Source organism: Periplaneta americana, chromosome 3 (assembly GCF_040183065.1).
Source record: "Periplaneta americana isolate PAMFEO1 chromosome 3, P.americana_PAMFEO1_priV1, whole genome shotgun sequence".
Taxonomy (NCBI): Eukaryota; Metazoa; Arthropoda; class Insecta; order Blattodea; family Blattidae; genus Periplaneta; species Periplaneta americana.
In genome coordinates this window covers 32211513-32223984 of record NC_091119.1, presented here as the reverse complement: position 1 = coordinate 32223984, position 12472 = coordinate 32211513, and the positions used below count along the sequence as shown (strand labels likewise).

Genomic DNA, 12472 nt, shown 5'->3' with positions numbered 1-12472 from the left:
TATGTTTAACTTCAGATATTTATTTAAGTTATAGGTTATTTAAAGATATATTTAGGTCGGAATTGAATTTTTATTTTGAATATTTTGCTGATTATCCTATCATCATCATCACCATCATCATCATCATCATCAATGGCACGACAGCCCTTCATGGGCCCTGGCCTTCTTCAGAAGTTTTCGCCATTCCTCCCTATCCAATGCCAAACTTCTCCAATTTCTAACACCCAAAGTCTTGATGTCATCCATCACACAGTCTTCCCATCTCAATCTCGGTCTCCCAACCTTCCTTCTTTCCATTGGAATAAATTTAAGAACTCTCTTCACAACTCTATCATCTTGCATTCTCACAACATGCCAAAATGACTCAGAACCACTTTAGTATTCACATAATTTTATAATGTTTTTATACATGTTCATTTCAGTGGCGGCTCGCAACCTCAAAAGTTGTAACATTTAATAAAACTTGTAATATGTTAAAATTACAGTGGAACTCCACAAGTAGACACAGCAATGGTACGTGTGCGAGACGAGGTACGAACGCTGTATTTCTACGGAGTACTGCGGACATTGATAAACATAAGGGCTGTACAATGTTTTTATGGCGTGCGGACCGAAACATAAATAATTAACGTGCTGTATATAATTTTAAATAATATATTGTAGTATATGCAAAATATATAACAAAACAAATCCGTGATTAAGTATAATATAAACGTGATACATCTGAAACATAAAACAAACTTCTGGAGGAAAAACTCTCTAAATATATCTACATACGGGGCTTTCATTTCAAAACTTTCCACTCTAAATAACTAGTTGATTAATTGAATTCAATTTAAACCAAAAAAAAAAAAACACGTAAATTTAGATATCAAGGGGGAAGTCTTAAACAAGGCTTAATTGCATTTTAGATTTCACCTCCCACCCCCCGCCACCCCCACTTTGAAATTTCAAACGGCACCCCTACATTTTTATACTTGAATATGAAAGAGCATTCAATTGCTTATACACCACATTAATTTGTTTTCGCATCTTTTCTTTTCTATCGTCGCCTGGCAACCTGCATTTTTCTTATTGTTGATTAGAGTCGAAGAGAATAAAGCTACAAAAACATATTGAGCATTTCTTGTAATAGTTGTGTTTGTGTATTAAATTATTTTAAAATGGTGTATAACCTTTAAGAGAAAACATAAATCATCCCTATTGATTAAATTCAGGAAATACACAAAATAAGCTGTGTTTTCATCCTACAATCAACTGATAATAGCAAAGCTTCTTATAATCAGTACAGAATGCCTCGTAATCGGTAGATGAATTTTGTTTTATCCTATGCTGTTCTGATCGAAATGTCAAATTCTTGAGGGATGGCTCTGATTGATTCACCTTTTTAAACCGTTCCAATATTTGTAACTTCTGCTTCAACATAAGTACACATTTTTTGTTCCCTGCCATGCTGTCAACGTGTACGAGTATCTGCACACTACTGCACTGGTTCAACTGGTCAGCCCTGTGCAGCACGGGACAGGATGCGTTGACTTACCTTGTATCGTGAAGTACACGAGAGTGAGCGTCTATTTATGGAGTTCCACTGTATTTTTATAATGATAACCACACTTTAATTGAGTCTATAAATGTAATATAGCCAATAATTTAGGTCATGTTGTATGCACATATATTTGAAATTTAAAATATTTAGAAGTTTAAAATAGCAGTAATTACCCGCTAGTGATACTATGTTCAGATAAGAAAAGTCACTTAAAAGATATAAGCATTGGCATTCTATGTGTGTTAGGTTTTCAATTACTCGTAGCGATGAGTTGTAATAGACATAATATTTAAGATGAAGAATATGGAGCCAGATGTCGAGGCCTCCAATCAACAGTTATAGATGAACCGACCAATAACAAAATTTCCCAATTTCTTTTTAACTTCAAACCTTAGAAACTGCTAGGACATCCACAAAGATTTTTTTTTACAAATATTCGAACTTTACTAATTTAAAGAATAATATATCCTACATCATCCAGCAACAGTTGAGAGTTGTGAACCAATTAGTTATTCATTTTCAACTTTAATATTGAAAATGTAAGATTTTTATTTTGTTTGAAAAACATAAATTCTCTATAAGTAGTAACAGTCATCATATAAATACCGAAATTGCACCAAAAATTAGTCTTTGCTATTGTTAATCAACAACGTTGATAGTTTTCTAATAATTTAAGGCCAGGGCAGCACTTGATAATATCATTGCGATGCCTTCACCCTTGGCTTTTCATTGTGTTAATTGGGAAATACCGTACCAGTAATCGGGTATGTCTAATGTGGTTCCAGATTCTTTTCAACAGAGAAGACAATACGGATAAGTAGTCAACCTTAAGATGATGATGATGATGATGATGATGATGATGATGATGATGATGATGGCCTAAAAGAAGGACGTGATAAGTGTCAGTGCTGTCTTTCGAAAGTGTTGTTATTGAACTATCACGGAAATTTCCCACATACAACATACACAGTATTATCTAGAGTACATAATATGGTTCACAGATTAAAAATTGTCGGCGCCAGTCATTCGTACCTATTGTTTCATGTAAGAACAACTACGGTGTCTCTCAAACATAGATATGTGTTGCGAAATTTTTACCTTCGTTTTAATTCCAAATACCTGAGAAATGTGCACGTGTAAGAGGGTATATTTTAGTTCATTCAGTTATCATCAATATTTTTATTTTAAATCAATAAAAAAGAGTGGAGGCTGTTGACAATACATGTAAAACAGAACATTAAAATTTTAAGTCGCTTAAGAACATGGAAAATGTAATTCTAGGGCTACACTAAAATTTGACTGATTGCCTGGCTGACTGACTGACCTGCCGACTCACCGACTAACCATTTCACTCGCTGCCTGATCAACTCGCTCACTTGCTGATTGACTGGTCAATTGGCTAGCCGACAAGCTCTCTGTCTGTCTGATTGATTATTTAATTGAAGAAATTACTGTCTGATTTATTGTTAGACTCGACTGAGGAACCTGTTGACTAGGTGGTTTCAGACTGGCTCACTTATTGATTGACTCACTGACTTATTCATATATTCACTGACTTACTCACTGACTGAAAAACCGGCTGGCCGAGTAGATTACTGACTGATTATCCAACTGACAGATTGACTTGTTGACATGACTAAATGTCTGATTGGCTGACTAAATGATTGACTGGCAGACTCATTCACTGAATGACTGACTCACTAATTTGCTAACTTTACTGACTGATTAACTGATTGACAAAATTACTGTCAGATTGACTTGTTGACATGACTGAATCTCTGATTGGCTGACTAAATGATTGACTGGCAGACTCATTCACTGAATGACTGATTGGCTGTCATAAATTGACTAACTTTACTGACTGATTAACTGATTGACAAAATTACTGTTAGATTGACTTGTTGACATGACTGAATGTTTGATTGGCTGACTAAATGATTGACTAACAGACTCATTCACTAAATGACTGATTGGCTGAGTCACAAATTTACTAACTTTACGGATTGATTAAGTTACTGACAGAATTAATGTCAGATTGACTTGTTAACATGGCTGAATGTATGATTGACTCAATAAATAGTTGACTAGCAGAATTATTCATTGAATGACTGATTGGCTGGGTCATTAATTTACTAACTTTACTGACTGATTAACTGATTGACAAAATTACTGTTAGATTGACTTGTTGACATGACTGAATGTGTGATTGGCTGAATAAATGATTGACTAACAGACTCATTCACTAAATGACTGATTGGCTGAGTCACAAATTTACTAACTTTACGGATTGATTAAGTTACTGACAGAATTAATGTCAGATTGACTTGTTAACATGGCTGAATGTATGATTGACTCAATAAATAGTTGACTAGCAGAATTATTCATTGAATGACTGATTGGCTGGGTCATTAATTTACTAACTTTACTGACTGATTAACTGATTGACAAAATTACTGTTAGATTGACTTGTTGACATGACTGAATGTGTGATTGGCTGAATAAATGATTGACTAACAGACTCATTCACTAAATGACTGATTGGCTGAGTCACAAATTTACTAACTTTACGGATTGATTAAGTTGCTGACAGAATTAATGTCAGATTGACTTGTTAACATGGCTGAATGTATGATTGACTCAATAAATAGTTGACTAGCAGAATTATTCATTGAATGACTGATTGGCTGGGTCATTAATTTACTAACTTTACTGACTGATTAACTGATTGACAAAATTACTGTTAGATTGACTTGTTGACATGACTGAATGTGTGATTGGCTGAATAAATGATTGACTAACAGACTCATTCACTAAATGACTGATTGGCTGAGTCACAAATTTACTAACTTTACGGATTGATTAAGTTACTGACAGAATTAATGTCAGATTGACTTGTTAACATGGCTGAATGTATGATTGACTCAATAAATAGTTGACTAGCAGAATTATTCATTGAATGACTGATTGGCTGGGTCATTAATTTACTAACTTTACTGACTGATTAACTGATTGACAAAATTACTGTTAGATTGACTTGTTGACATGACTGAATGTGTGATTGGCTGAATAAATGATTGACTAACAGACTCATTCACTAAATGACTGATTGGCTGAGTCACAAATTTACTAACTTTACGGATTGATTAAGTTACTGACAGAATTAATGTCAGATTGACTTGTTAACATGGCTGAATGTATGATTGACTCAATAAATAGTTGACTAGCAGAATTATTCATTGAATGACTGATTGGCTGGGTCATTAATTTACTAACTTTACTGACTGATTAACTGATTGACAAAATTACTGTTAGATTGACTTGTTGACATGACTGAATGTGTGATTGGCTGAATAAATGATTGACTAACAGACTCATTCACTAAATGACTGATTGGCTGAGTCACAAATTTACTAACTTTACGGATTGATTAAGTTACTGACAGAATTAATGTCAGATTGACTTGTTAACATGGCTGAATGTATGATTGACTCAATAAATAGTTGACTAGCAGAATTATTCATTGAATGACTGATTGGCTGGGTCATTAATTTACTAACTTTACTGACTGATTAACTGATTGACAAAATTACTGTTAGATTGACTTGTTGACATGACTGAATGTGTGATTGGCTGACTAAATGATTGACTAACAGCCTCATTCACTAAATGACTGATTGGCTGAGTCACAAATTTACTAACTTTACGGATTGATTAAGTTACTGACAGAATTAATGTCAGATTGACTTGTTAACATGGCTGAATGTATGATTGACTCAATAAATAGTTGACTAGCAGAATTATTCATTGAATGACTGATTGGCTGGGTCATTAATTTACTAACTTTACTGACTGATTAACTGATTGACAAAATTACTGTTAAATTGACTTGTTGACATGACTGAATGTGTGATGGGCTGACTAAATGATTGACTAACAGACTCATTCACTAAATGACTGATTGGCTGAGTCACAAATTTACTAACTTTACGGATTGATTAAGTTACTGACAGAATTAATGTCAGATTGACTTGTTAACATGGCTGAATGTATGATTGACTCAATAAATAGTTGACTAGCAGAATTATTCATTGAATGACTGATTGGCTGGGTCATTAATTTACTAACTTTACTGACTGATTAACTGATTGACAAAATTACTGTTAGATTGACTTGTTGACATGACTGAATGTGTGATTGGCTGACTGAATGATTGACTAACAGCCTCATTCACTAAATGACTGATTGGCTGAGTCACAAATTTACTAACTTTACGGATTGATTAAGTTACTGACAGAATTAATGTCAGATTGACTTGTTAACATGGCTGAATGTATGATTGACTCAATAAATAGTTGACTAGCATAATTATTCATTGAATGACTGATTGGCTGGGTCATTAATTTACTAACTTTACTGACTGATTAACTGATTGACAAAATTACTGTTAGATTGACTTGTTGACATGACTGAATGTGTGATTGGCTGACTAAATGATTGACTAACAGACTCATTCACTAAATGACTGATTGGCTGAGTCACAAATTTACTAACTTTACGGATTGATTAAGTTACTGACAGAATTAATGTCAGATTGGCTTGTTAACATGGCTGAATGTATGATTGACTCAATAAATAGTTGACTAGCAGAATTATTCATTGAATGACTGATTGGTTGGGTCATTAATTTACAACTTTACTGACTGATTAACTGATTGACAAAATTACTGTCAGATTGACTTGTTGACATGGCTGAATGTCTGATTGGCTGGTTGACTAAATGATTAACTGGCAGACTCATTCACTGAATGATTAATTGACTAACTTTACTTGCTGGCTGACTGATTGATTATGTGATTGACTGGACTTACTGCCTCGGACACTGGTGTAAAATGTAGGAATTCTTTCTGCCTTCTTCTCCAATGGAATTATTATCTTGGAAATACGATGGATTTCAACAGAGAATTCGAGAACACTCTGAGGAAAACTTCACCGAATCGATTTAGTCCTCTGTGCCTCATGGAAATACGAACCCTATGTCTAGTATAGGAGCTCTTATCTGCCTGTTCGGCTATATGTGTGCCTCATTAAAGTGCAGATAAGTGTAAATGGGTTTCTCTTAACTGTGATCTATTGAGTTTAATGTAGGCTATTTATCTCATTACTAGAGTTTAGATTATTGTGTCTATAAACGACCCCCCGTTTGGAAACCACTGATATAGATAATTTCCAAGATCGTCCTATACGTGGATCGTTTTAAGGGGTTACGTAGCCTCAAATACACTGTTATATGTAATTAATCATTGATCCACAATTTTTTAGCTATCCATTTGAAGTTTGGTACAGATATTTACAATGACTGACTCTATTATGATACTTCATTACTAGAGCTAGGATTTTGATGACCTATATATCATGAGAAAATGTCCTAAAAGCAATGCATTTATGACCTAAAAATCTTTCAAAAATGCCCCTATAAATGCCCTAAAAATTGATCTTACATAATTGGCTTAGTAGGAAAAGAGGTTTTGTACTACTTAATATTTAGACTAGTAATTAAATTAAATTCTAGTGCCAACATTTAAGTTTATTTAATTTTACATATTTTTTTCTAAGTAGTACACTTCAATTAATTATTTTACCTGATGTAGTTTCCATGTAGTCCACCACAAGGCCACTCTTATCCGGAATTAGCAAGTACAGAGGAGTCTGTATTGAAAGGGTGGTTGGAGTGTACTACGTTAAAATGACAATATTTGTGTAGAAAAACGATTAAAATATTATACAAAATAACGTGTATTAGCCACCAGTGTAGCTTGGTCGGTTAAGGCGCTTGCCTGGCGATCCAGAGTTGCGCTCGGGTGCTGGTTCGATTCCCACTTGGGTGATTATCTGGTTGGGTTTTTTCCGAGATTTTTCCAAACCGTAAGACAAATGTCATGTAATCTATGGCGAATCCTCTACCTCATCTCACCAAATATATCACTATCACCAATTCCATCGACGCTAAATAACCTCGTAGTTGATACAGTGTCGTTAAATAACCAAGTAAAAAATAATGAGGATTTATGGGCAAAATTAAATGAAAATGCCTCAAAAATGTCCGAAAAACAAGAGATGGTCTTATGAGTTGAAACAGGCAAAAAATGCAAAAAATGCCCTAACATATATATCTTAAAATATTCAGTTTATCACATAACATATAAATACTAAAGCAGCTATGTTTCTGGCTTACTAGAAAAAAGATGCAATTTCATCAATATTCTAGCCCTAGTCATGGTCATCTAAACTCAGAACCATTAAGAAGTAAGTATCCATGGAATGGGAGTCTGTTTTATTCATGTTCATAATTTCATGGCCACCTAAACCGGCCATATAATCAACAAAGCGGTTAGAAAATAGTAATATACGTTACAAGAGCGGTATGTTGACGTTTTCATGGTCCAGGAAAAGATTGAAAAAGCGAAACGTAGTTGAGCTTTTTTAATTTCCGAGAACATGAAAACAAACATACCGCTCGTGTATCGTACACTATTTTGTGCGAAGATCGCTTATTACATACCTGAAAGACGAATTTCTAATTAGTTGCAATGAAATCTCCATGTTGGTTTCTGTTTAATGACGGCAACTTCGGAAAACCAAAATATCTTTCTTCAACATTGTTGCTATAAAATGTTTTCTGTGTTTACTATACTCCAGCAGGCCGTGATATACGTCTGTCTTTTTTTTCCCCCAGTCTATAAATGCGAACTTAAAACAAACGGTAAGGTTATGTAATGATTTATTTTTCATTTTAATATTTTAACAATATTACTTATAGGCTATAACATATTGCAGTAATAACATCGGCATCTGGAATCTCGTTGATTTTTTCACGGCTTCCTTAATGTTACATGCATCACGAATGCAATAAGTTTCGTGGAGTAGTAGACTTTACTTAATTTTTGCAAATATTTAAAAACAATAATTAACATTGCAATTTAGGTGAAATTGCAGTGGTAAGTTTCCAATTTATAATTATTACTATGTTAAACGTCTCTAAAAATAATATGTTAAAAGCCTAAAGCAGTAAAATGAATGTCGCGCTTAAGCAGTAAGAAGAGGGAAATTGTTATGTGTGTTACGTTGGGAATACTGAATGTGGTATTTCACACTTACCGCGAATTGATTCTGTGCGGAAAACAAGCAAATACGCACGATCTCGCACAAAGTTACATGATAAAACGTGTTACAATGAGTACTACACATATAACTTCAGAATAATACCATAATCTAGTATATACAGGCAAGAAGCTTCAGGTAATTTTTTGCATTTCTCGCGATACAATGCTCCAAGCGGTTAACAACTGAAAGTACTAGGAACAATAGACTGTTCCGGTACTATTTCGCATTGTCCGTGATGAGGCTTTAGTAACGTTCCTAGTGGCTAGCAACTAAAGTTCAGCTGTCATTGAATGCATGTTCCCTACGTATTGAGCTTCGCGACTGTATATACTAGACTGTGATAATACGGGCTAAAATGTAATAGATATGAATGTTAAATTTGTTACTTGTTAGTTGTGTTACGTGTACGTGTAATATTTAAGTAATGAAAGATCTAGATAATGCATTAATTTCTTACTGAATGAAATTTGTACATTGAATATTACAATTTCTTTGGCAGTGCGTAAAATGAATAGAAGTGCCTAAAGTGATTACTTACTTTTTTTTAGGAACTAGTGTTTTAAAGACTCACTTCATGCACTGGTAACAGTGGGTAATAGTAATATGCGTTACAAGAGCGGTATGTTGAAGTTTTCATGTTCGAGGAAAAGTTTGAAAAAGCGAAACGTAGTTGAGCTTTTTATAATTTCCGAGAATTGAAAGAAAACATACCGCTCGCGTATCGTACATTATTTTGTGCGAAGATCGTTTATTACATACCTCAAAGAGGAATTTCTAATTAGTTGCAATGAAATCTCCATCTTGGTTTCTGTTCAATGACGGCAAATTTGCAAAACAAAAATATCTATCTTCAACATTGTTGCTTTAAAATGTTTTCTGTGTTTACTATACTCCAGCAGGCCGTGTTATACGTCTGTCTTTTTTTTTGTTCCCCAGTCTATAAATGCGAACTTAAAACAAACGGCTTCCTTAATGTTACATGCATCACGAATGCAGTAACTTTAGTGGAGTTGTAGAGTTTACTTAATTTTGCAAATATTTAAAAACAATAATTAACAGTACAATTTAGGTGAAATTGCAGTGGTAAGTTTCCAATTTATAATTATTACTATATTGAACGTCTCTAAAAATAATATGTTAAAAGCCTAAAGCAGTAAAATGAATATGTCACTTAAGCGATAAGAAGAGGGAAATTGTTATGTGTGTTATGTTGGGAATACTGAATGTGGAATTTTAGACTTACCGCGGATTGGTTTTGTGCGGAAACCAAGCAAATACGCACGATCTCGCACAAAATGCAACTTTACGCACTATCGTAGAGAAATGAATGAAAGTATGAATTTTATGGTTGCTAATATGTTGGTTGTCATGAAAAAAGTTTTTAATTGACAATAGTGAATTAAATGCTTCAATACAGTGCTGTGAATGAAGCATTTGTTTAGGTTGATAAGGATGTTGAAATAAAGACCAGTTTAGGTACTAGTTATGGATAAAGAAGTTTTACACAATCCAAGGGATTTAATTAATTGTATCTTTTTTCATGATAATTTGAATCCTGAAGCAAAAAGGAAGGGAAAAATACTGCACCGTTTTATCTTCTCAGGATGACAACTCCATGAAACCCTATAGTAAGCGCCTAGTCTTGATTTCATACTTACTTACTTACTGGCTTTTAAGGAACCCGGAGGTTCATTGCCGCCCTCACTTAAGCCCGCCATTGGTCCCTATCCTGAGCAAGATTAATCCATTCTCTATCATCATATCCCACCTTCCTCAAATCCATTTTAATATTATCTTCCCATCTACGTCTCGGCCTCCCTAAAGGTCTTTTCCCCTCCGGCCTCCCAACTAACACTCTATATGCATTTCTGGATTCGCCCATACGTGCTACATGCCCTGCCCATCTCAAACGTCTGGATTTAATGTTCCTAATTATGTCAGGTGAAGAATACAATGCGTGCAGTTCTGTGTTGTGTAACTTTCTCCATTCTCCTGTAACTTCATCCCTCTTAGCCCCAAATATCTTCCTAAGCACCTTATTCTCAAACACCCTTAACCTATGTTCCTCTCTCAAAGTGAGAGTCCAAGTTTCACAACCATAAAGAACAACAGGTAATATAACTGTTTTACAAATTATATTTAAGATTTTTTGACGAGCAGACTGGATGATAAAAGCTTCTCAACCGAATAATAACAGGCATTTCCCATATTTATTCTGTGTTTAATTTCCTCCCGAGTATCATTTATATTTGTTACTGTTGCTCCCAGGTATTTTAAAGTCTTGATTTCATTTATGTAAAAATGAGATTTATGTAGCGCAATACTAAAAAAGTTGCCTATACATTTAAAACATATTATATGACGCACCTTTGGTTAGTTATTCGTTAAATCTTCTGTTGTCCACAGTAAATCACTGAAAAGGCTGGAAGTTTCTGGACCAACGACGGCTGGCTATGAGATAAAAGCACGAACAAAACTAATTCAACTTCACGTTACAGGCACTGTTCGTCTATCACACCATCAACTGTTTAAATACAGCGACAAATATTTTTCATTGCACACGAGATTTTAGTATTAGCAAACGAGAGAACTACAAACAATTGGCGTCACTTCATACGAAGAACAAATACCGATAGTCTTAGCACTATTGTTTTACGTGAATCCGAAGAAAACACTAATAACCGACATAATATATTAGGATTATGAATGGCAGTGTACCAGCAGGATGTGGCGACGCGAACAGACGACTCGAAGAACTGTCGTCCATCCCGCGATTTATCTCAGCGCGTCCTGATAACGAAACTCGGACGAGCTGACGGTGAGGGGCCGCAAACCGTGACCTGCGGGGCTCCGTTCAACGGTCAAATATTAGAGATTGCTGGTGCCTCCTTACTTCTGTTTATACAAGACCAGTGACGTATCGGAAAATCCGTGTGCCTCCTATGTTATCTTTTGGGACACCTCGGCTAAATTAATAAGTTGATACGTCCAAGTCGCCTTTTATATGAGTTAAAGAATAAATGGATTTTAAAGAACCCGGAGGTTCATTGCCGCCCTCACACAAGCCCGCCATCGGTCTCTATCATGACCAAGATTAATCCTGTCCCTACCATCATATCCATCTCTCTCAAATCAATTTTAATATCCTTCCATCCACGTCTCGGCCTCCCCAAATATCTTCTTCCCTCAGGTCTTCCAACTAACACTCTGCTGCAAGACAATAAAAACCTTTAAAAACAGCTTAAAAGATAACCTTATTAGCATTTCACTCCAATCATACTGTTTTAAACTATCACTGACTACAATGTTACTTCTTTCTTTAGACATCATCCTGATAGTGCTGTATTTTCAAAATTGTCTCATAATAATCTCTTTCTATTATCTAATATTATCTGAAATATATTAATATTCTATGTATTTTAGCTTAATTCTGCTACACAGTTTATTTTCAGTATTTAATTAATAGTTCATAGTATTTTGTTGTTCAATTCGTAAATAACTATTGTATACATGTAACTCTCATCTAAATCAAATTATTAAGTTCTTTGTAAGTTCATGCATATGTATATATATATACTTTTTGCTGGTTGAGTGGAAGAGAAGGCCTTAACTCTGCCAGGTAAAATAAATTATTATTATTATTATTATTATTATTATTATTATTATTATTAACTTATATGCATTTATGGATGCACCCATAAGTGCTACATGCCCTGCCCATCTCAAACGTCTGGCTTTAATGTGGATTTTAATGTGGAACTGGAT

The 12472-nt window shown here is 34.5% G+C and overlaps 1 protein-coding gene across 1 annotated transcript in view; it reads right to left on the bottom strand.

Moving 5' to 3' along the window:
• The window catches only part of fusl (fuseless), a 171702-nt gene extending 160223 nt beyond the window's left edge, over positions 1-11479 (bottom strand). Inside the window, exon 1 of the mRNA XM_069820241.1 lies at positions 11075-11479. The gene's annotated coding sequence lies outside the window, so the exon portion shown is untranslated. The remainder of the gene's footprint in view (positions 1-11074) is intronic.
• Positions 11480-12472: the final 993 nt, after the last annotated feature.